The following is a 13,537-nucleotide window of genomic DNA, read 5'->3' as shown; positions in this document are numbered from 1 at the left end:
GATCCAGGAAATTACAGACCAGTGAGTGATGTCTGTGCCAGGTAAAAAGGTAAAACAATCATAAAGAAAACCTTTGCTGAATATATAGATAATCATAGTTTAATGGCAGAAAGCCAATATGGATTTAGTCAAATGAAGTCTTGCCTCACAAATTTGCTACATTTTTTGGAAGGGATAAATAAAAATGTGGATAAAGAAGAACCGGTTGATAGGGTGTATCTGGATTTCAAGGAAGCATTTGACAAAGTTCTTCATGAGAGACATTTTAGGAAATTAGAAAGTCATGGTGCTAGGTGGCAGTGTCCTATTGTGGATTGCCAACTGGTTAAAAAAGAGAGTAGTGTAACTGGTAAATTTTCCCAATGGAAAAAGGTGAATAGTGGAGTGCACCAGGGATCTGTTCTTGGAATGTTGCTTTTTAATATATTTAAAGAAAATCTAACCCAAGAAGTATAAGAATGGTCCAAATAAAGCAATAAATGATAATAATGACATTTATCTTATGAAAATGACCATCATATTTATCACAGGACTAACAAACAGACTCCATGTCTATTTTTTTTCTGAACTGTGAGAAGTGTATTTTTCAGGTAAAGTTTCTTATTGCATGTAAAAACATTACTTAGCCCTTATGAGAAATCACACTTATCTGAGAGCTTGTAATGTGCGTCTAGGAGTCGCCTTTGCTCATATCAGCTGGTGTACATTAATTTCTGGAGATCCATGGGCAACCCAACACTGCACAGTTTCAGAAGAGGTCTTCTTTCTTTAGGGGTCACCTAAGATACTGTGGTCTTTCTCTTGTATAGATACCAGTTTCTAAAATATGCAGCATATACTTGCAGTCTTTAACTTAACTAAACAAAACAAAACACCCTCATATTGTGAAACAATATGATGTATATCATTTAAAAGCACAAGGCAATAATGCTTTAAAACTGAGCATGAAGAATGTGAATATAGAGACTTACTATTGTTGACTCCTTAAAAATGAAGGTCTTTTCATATGAACGGTTCTCGAATAGAGAACAATTATTGCAAAACAAAGCTAAATCAAATTTTGAAGAAATAGTATATGTTTTGAAATATTCCAATATGGCTGAGAAAATTAAAAAGATTGTAAAAAAGCATTGGCATATTTTAAGTTGCCATTCAGTCTTTAAAAATTTTCTGTTTTATCAAAAACAAGAGGACAAAATATCAAAGGTTGGTGAGAGCGGCATTGCCAATGCAGATAATTCCATGAGCTACAATTACAGGTCACAATGTGTATCAAAATTTTGATTTATGTGACAATAATATTTCTGGACTAAGCTGGGAAGAAAGAAACACAGGCACTACAGTAAAAAGAGGCTTTAACACCGATTGTCAAAAACATAGGGGTAAATTTTAAAAGGAGAGCACGCGACATACATGTGTGCGCACTACCCGGCACGCACACATATATGCCCGATTTTATAACATGCGCGCGAAGGCGCGTGCATTTATAAAATCAGGGGTTGGCGCGCAAGGGGTCACAATTGTGCACTTTGCGCACAACTAACCATGCTGCCTTCCCCCGTTCCCTTCCCCCTAGCCTGACCAGCCCATCCCTTCCCCTAATCTTTACCCCCCTAGACCTACTATAACCCTCCCTGACCTTTGTCTTAGCTTTTGAGCATGTTGGCCGACTGCTGGCGAGTGATCCCCGGCACAGCGGCAAATGGCCGCTGTGCCAAGAGCCTCTGACTCTGTCCCCACCCATGCCCCCGGACCACCCATGCCCCGCCCCTTTTTGCAAGCCCCGGGATTTACACGCGTCTTAGGGCTTTATGCGTGTCACCGGGCCTTTTTTAAATAGGCCCAGTGCGCGTAACCTTTTAAAAATCCAGCCCATAATGTTGTATATGCCATATAGTGTCCATGTAGTAAAATATACATTGGGATTAGAATGCGAAGTATTAGAACTTGTTTAATTGAACATAGAAGTCACATTAACACCACAGATGAAGGAGCACCAATGGTTACACTTTGCATTGAGACAGGACATCAATTTCAAGATTTACATTGGACCATTTTAGAAACATTCCCCCGTCACCGTGTGGAGGCAATTACAGAATAAAGATCAACCAGAAGGAAACCTGATGGATTTTCAAATTAAATACTGTATATCCAAATGGACTCAATGAGAAGATCAAATGGAATTGTTACGATTGTGGACCCTGGGGCCAGCTAGAAGATGGTGATGCAGCTCTGAAGGAATACCCACAGTGGAGTCGTAGCCAGGAGGTGGACTTGAACCAGAAATCTGAGAGAATCTTCACCACTGGAGACCCGAGATCCCCCCGGGAGAAGCCCTTGGAGACCCGAGCCGCTTGGACTTAGGCGTGGGCTCTGGGGATGAAGGTATGAAGAGGGTCCCAGGAATAGAGAATCCAAAGAAGAAGTCAGAGCCAGGAGACCAACAGGAACCTCGCCACTGGAAGCCAGCGATCCCCCTGGGAGGAGCCTGTGAGGGCCTGAGCTGCTTGGACTTGGTTGCAGTCTCCGGAGAATGAGGGTCTTGAAGATAAATCCAAATCAAGGCAGGCAGCAGAGATGCAAGACTTGGAGGCAAACCAAGGGTCAGGGCAGGCGGCAGACAGCAGAGACCAAAGACAAGCCAGAAGTCAGGACGGGCAGCGAAGCAGGATACCGAAGAACAAGCCAAGGGGACGCAGGAACAGGAGCAGGCAAGGATGGGATGGAACTGGAACAAGGCTGGGGCAGGACTCAGGAACACGCTGGGACAGGAACAAGCAGGAGCAAAGACAGCAACTAGCAAACTCAGAGAGTGAACCTCACTGCAAGGCGAAGAGGGAGACTGTGAACCAGGTTTAAATAGTTGCCAGTGCCTGATGTCAGTTCAAAGGAGAAATTGAATTTCCCGCGCTGGTCCCTTTAAATAAGCCGGCTCTGCGCGCAACTGGGGGGCGGGGTGCCGTCATGGCAGGAAGTGCAGGAGCTCGGCGGTGTCTCCCTCATGGAGACGCCGCCACGGACAGACTAGGCTGCGGTCCAGATTAGAGGACCACTGTGAGTTGCTCCAGAGCTGGCTGGGAGAGAGGTAACAGCCCGGTCGCGGCATCCCACGACCGGGGATCATAACAGTACACCCCCTCTTATGCTTCCTCCTCGGGGGACCTGGTGCATTTGGATGCTCCTGGTGAAAGCAACGGAGAAGTAATTTGTCCAAGATATTGACTGCCAGCTCCCAAGTATTGTCTTCAGGGCCACAGCCCTCCCAAGATAACAAATACTCCCACCGGCAGTGCTGGAAACGAACATCAAGAACATCGCAAACCTGATAAATGGAATTGTCTTCAGCAGGAGTGTTGGAAGGATCAGGAGGTTTGCGATAAACCTTTGTTACTGTCAAGATTCTAAGTAGAGATATGTGAAAGACGTAAATGTTCATCGAACTAGGAAGGGATAGGCGGTAGGAGATGGCACCTACCCTCTCGGATACCCGGAATGGACCAATGAACCGGGGCACCAATCGCATGGAAGGGAGGCAAAGGTGAACATGCTTCGTGCTTAACCATATCTTATCACCAGATTGAAATACCGAAGTGGGACGGCGATGTTTGTCCGCATTCCTTTTGGCAATGGCCGCAGTTTGTTGTAGCTTGGTCTGAATGGATTCCCAAAGATAATGGAGCTGCTGTGCAGATAAATGGGCTGCGGGAGATGTTACAAAGGCAGAAGTAATGGTAACTTGGGTTCATGACCATAGACCAGTAGAAAGGGAGACTCGCCCGTGGCTGAATGAACATGATTGTTATAAGAAAATTCAGCCCATGGAAGAAGGGAAACCCAGTTATTTTGTTGGTCCCCTACGAATGTTCGAAGGAAGGTCTTTAATGAGCGATTGGTATGTTCCACTTGTCCGTTGCTTTGGGGATGAAATGCAGAAGTGAAGTATAGGCACTAGGGATGTGAATCGTATGCCCGATCATTTTAACGATCTGGTTCGGCTGGAGGGAGAAAAAAATCTGATCGGTAGAGATGTGAATCGGAATCGGTTCCAATTCACATCGCTAATTTTTTTTAGTGAGGCCCAAGCCGATAAAAAAAAACAACCCACCCAGACCCTTTAAAATTGACCCCTTAGCTTCCCCCACCCTCCTGAACCCCCCCAAAACTTTTTACAAATACCTGGTGATCTAGCAGAAGTCCCGGGAGCGACCTCCCATTCTTGGGCTGTTGGCTGCACTAATAAAAATGGCGCCGATGGTCCTTTGCCCTTACCATGTGACAGGGTATCCGTGCCATTGGCCGGTCCCTGTCACATGGTAGTAGCACTGGATGACCGGCGCCATTTTTAAAGATGGCGCCGGCCATGCCCGCGCCATTTTTAAAGATGGTGCTGACCATCCAGTGCTCCTACCATGTGACAATGGCACGGATACCCTGTCACATGGTAAGGGCAAAGGGCTATTGGCGCCATTTTTATTAGTGGCAGCCGACGGCCCGAGAACGGGAGATTGTTCCCGGGATCACCACTGGACCACCAGGTAATTTTAAAATGTTTTGGGGGGGATCGGGAGGGTGGGGGAAGCTAAGGGGGCGCTTTTAAAGGGCCGGGTGGGTTGTTTTTTTTTATCGGGCCATCGGCGCCATTTTTATGAGTGGCAGCTGACGGCCCGAGAGTGGGCGATCGGTCCCGGGGCTTCCACTGGACCACCAGGTACATGTAAAAGGTTTTGGGGGGGTTTGGGAGGGTGGGGGAAGGGATTAGTTTTAAAGGGTCGGGTGGGTTTAGGGGTTGTTTTGGTATGCCGGTTTTCCCACCCTCCCCCCAAATAACTTTCTTTAGTGGACACTATCCCGATTAATGATTTTTTCACGATAAGTCGGGGGAATTTCTATTATATCACACTCTAATGATTTTTGACGATTTAAAAAATATCGGACGATATTTTAATTCGTCAAAAAACGATTCACATCCCTACTAAGCACACACTCCAAACTTTTTACAAAGAGCTTTCCAGTATCTAGCCGTGAATTGTGGACCTCTGTCAGAGGTGATGTGAAGAGGGAGTCCATGAGTACGAAAAATGTGTTGTATGAAGAGTTGTGCTAACTCCGGCGCAGACGGAAGTTTGGGCAGAGGCACAAAATGGGCCATTTTGGAAAACCGATTCACGGTAACCCAAATAACAGTCTTCCCCTCCGATGATGGTAAATCCACTACAAAATCTGTGGACAGATGCATCCTTGGTTCAGCAGGGACTCGTAGTGGCTGTAGAAGCCCCCAGGGGCGACCGATCAATGGCCTTTATCTGGCACATGTTGGACAAGAATCAACAAGGAGGTGAACATCGCATCTTATGTGAGGCCACCAGTAGTATCAAGCAAGTAGCTCTAAAGTCCTCGCTCAACCAGGATGTCCAGCACTGAGAGAGTCATGGGCTCAGGAAAGGACCTTTTTTCTCAGACAAACAGGGACTTCTGTCTTTCCGGGAGGAGGCAGATCTGTTGTAGCCACGACCACACTTGCAGGGTCTAAAATGTACAGGGGTGGATCTGGCGAGTCCTCGGATTCCGGATTCCGTGATAACGCATCGGCTCATATATTCTTTGCTACAGGCCTATAACGCAGAGAAAAGTGGAATCGACTGAAAAATAGGGACCCGAGGGCCTGTCGTGGATTCAGCCACTGAGCACAACATAGGAACTCCAAATTTTTGTGATCCGTATATACCACGATGGGATGCTATGCCCACTCCAGCCACTGTCTCTATTCCTCAAAGGCGAGCTTAATAGCGAGGAGCTCCTTATCACCGATACCATAATTTTTCTCCACAGGGGAAAACTTCCTGGAGAAGTAAAAGCAAGGTAGTAACCTTCCCTTCTCAGAGACCTGACTGAGAACCGCTTCATCTGCAATGTTCAAGGCGTCTACTTCTACTATAAAGGGTCGTAGAGGATCCGGATGGTGAAGGCAGACATCCTGCAAAAAGGCCTTCCTCAATTCTACAAAGGCTAGATAAGTTGATGGTGGCCATTCCTTAGGGTTATCACCCTTTTTGGTGAGGGCTGTAAGTGGTGCCACGTTTTGGGAATAGTGAGAGGTAAACTGTTAAAGTTCTCAAATCCAAGGAACCATTGTAGGGCCTTGATCCCTACAGGCTACAGCCAATTCTTGATAGCAGAAACCATGCCTGGGTCCATTTGGAAACCGGTTGATGAGACATTGTAACCCAGGAAGGGTAGTGACTCCTGTTCAAACATACACTTTTCAAGTTTAGCGAAAAGATGATTATCTGTAAGCCATTGTAATACCTGTCTCACATGGTGGCGATGAGTCAAAAGATCTTTGGAGTAAATCAAGACATCGTCTAGATAGACTATCACAGACAAGTGAAGCATGTCCCTGAGTACCTCATTCATTAGGTTTTGGAAAACTGCTAGAGCATTACAAAGCCCAAAGGGTATAACTAGGAACTCAATATCCGTCGCGTGTGTTGAAAGCGGTCTTCCATTCATCTCCGGGGCAAATTCTTACCAGATTGTAAGTGCCACGGAGATCAAGTTTAGTGAAGATTTTAGCTCACTGTAGCTGGTCTAGGAGTTCTGGGATGAGTGGAAGAGGATACCTGTCTCGACGAGTGATAGTGTTGAGACCTCTATAATCCATGTAGGGTCAGAGCGACCCATCCTTTTTAGCAACAAAGAAGAAACCAGCCCCCGCTGGCGAGTTGGACGGGCAAATGAATCCACAATCTAGGTTTTCTTTGATGTACTTTGACATGACTTGTGTCTCTGGAAGGAACAACAGGTATACCCGTCCCCTAGGAGGAGTTGTGCCAGGCAATAGCTCTATAGCGCAATCAAAAGGCCGGTGCTGTGGTAAAAGTTCTGCCATCTCTTTAGAAAAGAGATCCTGGTAAGCAGCATAGTGAGATGGTAAAGTAAGTGACATAGTCATCAATGTCAGTCCAGGCCGAGGTATCGTCGGGAAGCAGGACGAGAAGCAGTGTGGACTCCAGGCTGCAATCTGCAGGGTGTCCCAGTGGATGGTAGGAGAATGTTCTTGGAGCCATGGTAGTCCCAGAACAATAGGATGGACGGCCTTCTCAAGAACTAGAAAAGAGATCTCTTCCATATGGAGCACTCTGGTGCGGAGAGTCAGAGGTGCAGTCGACACAGAGATACTCCCAGGAAGCGGCGTGCCATGAATAGAGGAAATCCAAAGTGGAGGGTTAGGAGGGACTACTGGGAGTCGTAATTGTTGTACCAAATCCATGAGAATAAAGTTCCCCCTGCTCCAGAATCAATAAATGGGGGAGTGGAGAAGGTTCCTCCGGGGAACTCAAGGGTCACTGGTACCGTACATTGAGGAGCAGAATTAACGCAGCCCAGGGATAGCCCCCCGATCATACCTAGATGCTGAAGTTTTCTGGTCATTCAGGGCACCATGCTAAGAAATTCCCCTTATTCCCGCAGTATAGGCAAAGGCCTAGCGTGCATTGACATCTCCTCTCTTCAGAAAAAAGAGAGCTACGTCCCAGTTGCATGGGCTCTACACCTTGATTGCCTGAGGAGGCAGAGGGAGTAGCCAAGGGTCAAGAAAATGCAGGTGCCAAGGTAATCAGTGGACTATTCTCCCTTCATGAGTCCATTGTTAAAGCCTTCGGTCGACCCTTCCCGCTATGTCAATCAAACTGTTAAGGTCGTCTGGAAGGTCACTAGCCGCCAGCTCATCTTTGAGGTGTGAAGATAGCCCCTCTAAGAAGATTCCGTGAAGACTGTTTTCTCTCCAGTCCAACTCGGTAGCCAGGGTGCAGAACTCGACCGCATATTTGGCTAGTGGGCAGGACCCCTGGCGCAGGCACAGCAAATCAGCAACTGCCATAGATTTACACGCTGGTTCATTGAATATTTGTTTGAATGCAGTTACAAAGTGCTGAAGATTTCCCAGAATGGGATCATTATGTTCCCATATTTATTTATTTATTTGAGGTTCTTTATATACCGCCATTCGTTTAGTAACATCATGACGGTTCACATACAACAAAGTTTCAGCAGCAGTGCTAGAACAATTAGAAAATAGCAACAGTGCTTTACAATTAACGTTCAACTAAAGAAGGACCATTAGAAAAATATAACAATGCTAAACTAGAGCAACTGAAAGAAGGTATATGGCAATGTAAAACAGTAGTAATAGTAATAAAATAATTACAATAGGTTGATGCATGAATTATATACAAATAGTACAATATTTATAAAGGGTAATATTTATTTATTTATTTATTTATTTCGGATTTTTATATACCGACATTCTCAATACAAGTATCGAATCAGGTCGGTTTACATATAACAAAACTTTCGCACAAAAGGCGTTACATGGAACAGCGTTTCTTAACATATAACGTATAACATATAGCATATAACCTATAACATATAGATATTAATAATAAATTAAATATTACATAGATAATAATAGTAACTCGTCAACAGGACGTGGGTAAATGTTCGGCATGTTTATAGCGAGAATAAATATCTAGAAAAAATTAAAGGGTAGACTAAATTGTGATATGAGGGTACATAGACCATGTTGATGTGCAAAATATGCGAGAAATGCATGAGTTAAGGAAGACTGATGAATCAGAGAAGAAGTCTTAAACAGGTGAGAAGTTCAGATCTGACGTGGTTGGGTCTTGAAGGGGGTATAGGTGAAACTAGGATCTGGTGTTTGGGCTATTTTTCTTTTTGGCCGGTGTCTAAGTAAACTTGTGATTCTGTATATGTTTGCCTGAAAAGCCACGTTTTTAGATTTTTCTTAAAAGTTAGATGGCAGGTCTCTTGGCGTAGATCTGGCGGTAGTGAGTTCCAGAGTGTGGGTCCGGCTGTTGAGAGTGCTCGTTTTGTTAATGTGGTTTTGATTGGGGGAGCATATAAGGAACCTTTGTAGTTGTGCCTGATGGGTCTTTGAGATGTGTGGAGGCGGAGATGCGAATTTAGATTTAGGTGGGCGATGCCCATTATATCCTTGTGGATCATTGATAGTGTCTTGTAGGTGATTCTAGCTTTTATAGGAAGCCAGTGTAGGCTGTGAAGAATAGGTGTTATGTGGGCTCTTTTATTAGTGTTGGTGAGTAGCCTTGCTGCTGCATTCTGCACCATCTGTTGCATTCTGCACCATCTGTAATGGTCTGGTGGATAAAGCTGGGAGACCTAGCAGTAGTGAGTTGCAGTAGTCCAGCTTAGACAGAATTAAAGACTGGACTACTAGCCGGAAGTCACTGAAGTGAAGAAGAGGTTTGAGATTTTTCAGCACTTGGAATTTGAAATAGCATTCTTTAGTTGTGTTGGTTATGAAGGATTTTAGGTTAAATTTGTTGTCGAGACGCACCCCCAGGTCTCTGACGGAGGTGGATAGGTTAGTGTTTGGATATGAGATTGCCTGAGGAGGCAATCTCATATTCAATATCCAATAGGGTAGTAGGGTGAGGGTAGTAGGGTATAGGGTAAAAGGGTATTAGGGTAGCAGGAGGGGAACTTAGGTAGCATAGAGGGATAATATATATTTACAAAGCTTAGACTCAGGGAAAAGCAAAGGGGGAATTGCTGGAGAAAATGTTTGGTACTTTATGTGAATGCTTTTAAGAATAACCATGTTTTAAGTTTCTGCTTGAATTTTTTTGGGCATGATTCCTGCCGCAGTTCAGGTGGCATAGTGTTCCAGCAGGAGGTGCCGGCTATAGCGAAGGCGCGTTTTCTGGTTGTGTCTAGTCTGGTAGTTTTGTGAGGGGGTAATTGAAGTGTGGCTGCATGTTGAGGTCTGGGGATTCTGGAGTGTTTGCGGAACTGAATGGCATTACTAAGCCAGGTCATATTCTCAGTGTATAGGGTCTTATGTATTAAGGATAATATTTTGAAGGTGACTCTTTGAGCAACAGGTAGCCAATGTAATTCTTTAAGTATGGGAGTGATATGATCTGACCTTCGTGTATTAGTGAGGATGCGGGCCGCAGCATTTTGTAACATTTGTAACGGTAGGATGGTGGAATTGGGAAGGCCTAACAAGAGGGCGTTGCAGTAGTCAATTTTAGCAAATAATAGGGCCTGAAGCACTGTACGGAAATCACATTGGTATAGGAGGGGTTTGAGCTTTTTTAGAGTGTGTAGCTTGAAGTATCCGTCTTTTATAATATTGTTGATATGTTTTTTAAAATTAAGCTGGTTGTCTATTGTTACACCTAGGTGGGGAGGCCCAGGCCAGGGTCCTCTCGTCCAGCAAGGATACGATGTAGTTGGTTTTTACCAGATCCGAAGGGAATTGGGTAGGCAGTAGAGTAAACCGTATGTAGCACTGATTGAGGAAACCGCGGAACTGTTTGGCTGGTAGATGCGTAGAGGCCGCCAGGCCGGGAGTAGGAACCTAGAATGGAGTGGGAGGCGATACCGTAGGGGTGGAATCCAAGCGGATTTCCAACCTGTCTTCCATTACAGTTAGGACATCCAGGCAGTGTTGGTGCTGCTGCAGGCACTCGGCAATACCAGGAATGGCCTGGAGGCCGGAAAGATCCGCCGGGTCCATGGCCTTGCAAACTGTTATAATTGTGGTCCCTTGGGCCAGCTAGAAGATGGTGATGCAGCACTGAAGGAATACCCACAGTGGAGTCGTAGCTGGGAGGTGAACTTGAACCAGAGATCCAAGAGAATGTTCACCACTAGAGACCCAAGATCACCCCGGGGGGAGCCCTTGGAGACCCGAGCCACTTCAACTTAGGCGTGGACTCTGGGGATGAAGGTCTGAAGAGGGTCCCAGGAATAGAAAGTCCAAAGAAGAAGTCAGAGCTATGAGACCAACAGGAACTTCACCACTGGAAGCCCGCGATCCCCCTGGGAGGATCCTGTGAGGACCTGAGCCGCTTGGACTTAGGTGTGGTCTCCAGAGGATGAGGGTCTTGAATATAAATCCGAATCAAGGCAGGCAGCAGAGATGCAAGACATGCAGGCAAACCAAGGGTCGGGGCAGGCGGCAGACAGCAGAGGCCAAAGACAAGTCAGAAGTCAGGACGGGCAGCGAAGCAGGATACCGAAGAACAAGCCGACGTCAGGAGCTAGGAAGACAAGCCAAGGGGACGCAGGAACAGGAGCAGGCAAGGATGGGCTGGAACTGAAACAAGGCTGGGGCAGGACTCAGGAACACGCTGGGACAGGAACAAGCAGGAGCGAAGACAGCAACTATCAAACTCAGAGAATGAACCTCGTTACAAGGTGAAGAGGGAGACTGTGAGCCACGTTTAAATAGTTGCCAGCGTCTGATGTCAGTTCAAAGGAGAAATTGAATTTTCCGTGCTGGTCACTTTAAATGAGCCAGCTCTGCGCGCGCGCGAGTCTAGGGGGCCGGGTGCCATCATGGCAGGAAGTGCAGGAGCTCAGCAGCATCTCCCTTGTGGAGACGCCACCACGGACAGGCCAATCTGCGGCACAAACAGATCAGAGGATCGCTGCGAGTTGCTCCGGGGCTGGCTGGGAGAATAAATTAAAAAAAAAAAGAAAAAGCTATCTTCTTAAGTTGTTCTGGAGTTTATTTTCACAGGTACAACTTTCTTTTTTTCATGAGAGAAGGATCATAATGCACGTGATATCCTCAATAAAGAAGAAAATCTCTGCAATTTTATAATGTGAATAGCCAGTGTATTATTACACTTGTTCTAAGATCAGTACCGGTATTTTTCAGAATATATACCTTTTTAACCACAAGGAGATGGTCATATCACATTCTTTTCTTGATAGAGAATTGTCCAAAAAATTTTTCTAAGCAGTATCAACTTTTCTCCAAAGGCTTAACATCAGGATTAAATACAGTATTGAAATGTTATTCCTTAAAAAATTTGTGCTTAAGGAATCAGCAATAGTAAGCCTCTACATTCACATTCTTCAAGCTTAGTTTTAGAGCATTATTATATTGTGCTTTTAAATGACATACTATAATTTGCCAATGATGAAAACAACACTCATTCAATTTAATAAACACTGTTTAACAAGAAAAAAAAATGTTGAGGATGGAGTGGAACGTTTCATAACTACTTGCGTTTCCAATGCCACTCCACTGGCAATGGGAATTAAATTTTTTAATCATTAATGGTCAACTATCAACCACTTTATCTTTATGTTTTATGCGTGCAAAAAAACTATAAAAATCTCAAAAAAAGTAAAAAAAAGGTCCATGTGCAATTTGCTTATTTGAAACTGTCTTTTGAAATAAGCAAATTGCACATGGACATTTTTTGACATTTTTATACATAGGGGATGGAACAATTCCCCTATGAAGAAAGGTTAAAGAGATCAAGACTCTTCAGCTTGGAGAAGAGACAGCTGAGGGGAGATATGCTAGAGATCTATAAAGTAATGAGTGGAATGGAATGAGTAAATGACATTAATCAGTTGTTTACTCTTTTGAAAAGTACAAAGACCAGGGGACACACAATGACGTTACTGGGTAATACATTTAAAACTAATAAGAGAAAATATGTTTTTACTCAATGCATAATTAAGCTCTGACATTCATTGCTAGAGGTAAAATAAATTAGTAAAGCTGTGTTCAAAAAAGGTTTGGACAAGTTCCTGGAGGAAAAGTCCATTAACAATTATTAAAGGAGAGTTGCAGAGATCCACTACTTATCTTTGGATAAGCAACATGGAATGTTTCACTCCTTGGGATTCTGCCTGGTACTTGTGATCTGGCTTGATCACTGTTGGAAACAGGATACTGGGTTTGATGGACCCTTGGTCTGACCCACTATGGCAAGTGTTGTGTGCAGATAAGGGGGGCAGCCACAACTATGGAGGTGCACCGCCTCCAAAGCAAGTGAGGGAGTAAAGACTGGGGGTGGGATGCTGAGCTCAATTTAAAGGCTTGTCAGCCCATTCACCAGCCTCTTCTTTTGGCATTTTTTTTTTAAGGTAAGACCATGCATATCAGCTTATCTTTCTCTTCCACGTTTTTCTTGTAGCCTACCTTTGATTCTAATTCTAGTTTGTTGATTTCTGGATGCCATTATCTTTTGTTTGTTTTCGGCTGTCCATGTTGATTGTCATCTTTTTCCAGCATCTTACCTGATTCCCAGGTAAATAGTGGTCCCCTGTCCTGCTAATTTGGTTATCAGGTGGGCCAGTAGATTAAAACATTTTGCGAGTGTGAGCACATCACTAGTTATCTGGATGAGGACCAAGTGTCCTTTCTTTAGGTATTTTCCCTGCCATTTGCATGGCTTTAACAGCAGGCAGTTTGGTCCAGTTGGGCTCATTGGTGACCAGGTTGATCAGTGGAAGCCACATGGAGCTACAAGCATGTCTTGTATGGGTGCCTGCAAGGTTCCAACAGGGAACAGGAAACACCATTACAGTGGCGACTCATGACTGACACTTCTCCTCCCAGCCACTACCTTCAGTCTTTTCTTTGCATGTGAATTCACAAAAGGAAGTTACATGAGGAATGCAAGCCTGAGGTGTAGACAATCATGGTAATGTACTCTCTGATGTGTCCCCTGATGGGACT

This window comes from Rhinatrema bivittatum, chromosome 16 (genome assembly GCF_901001135.1).
Source record: "Rhinatrema bivittatum chromosome 16, aRhiBiv1.1, whole genome shotgun sequence".
Classification (NCBI taxonomy): domain Eukaryota; kingdom Metazoa; phylum Chordata; class Amphibia; order Gymnophiona; family Rhinatrematidae; genus Rhinatrema; species Rhinatrema bivittatum.
Note: the sequence above shows the minus strand (reverse complement) of the source record.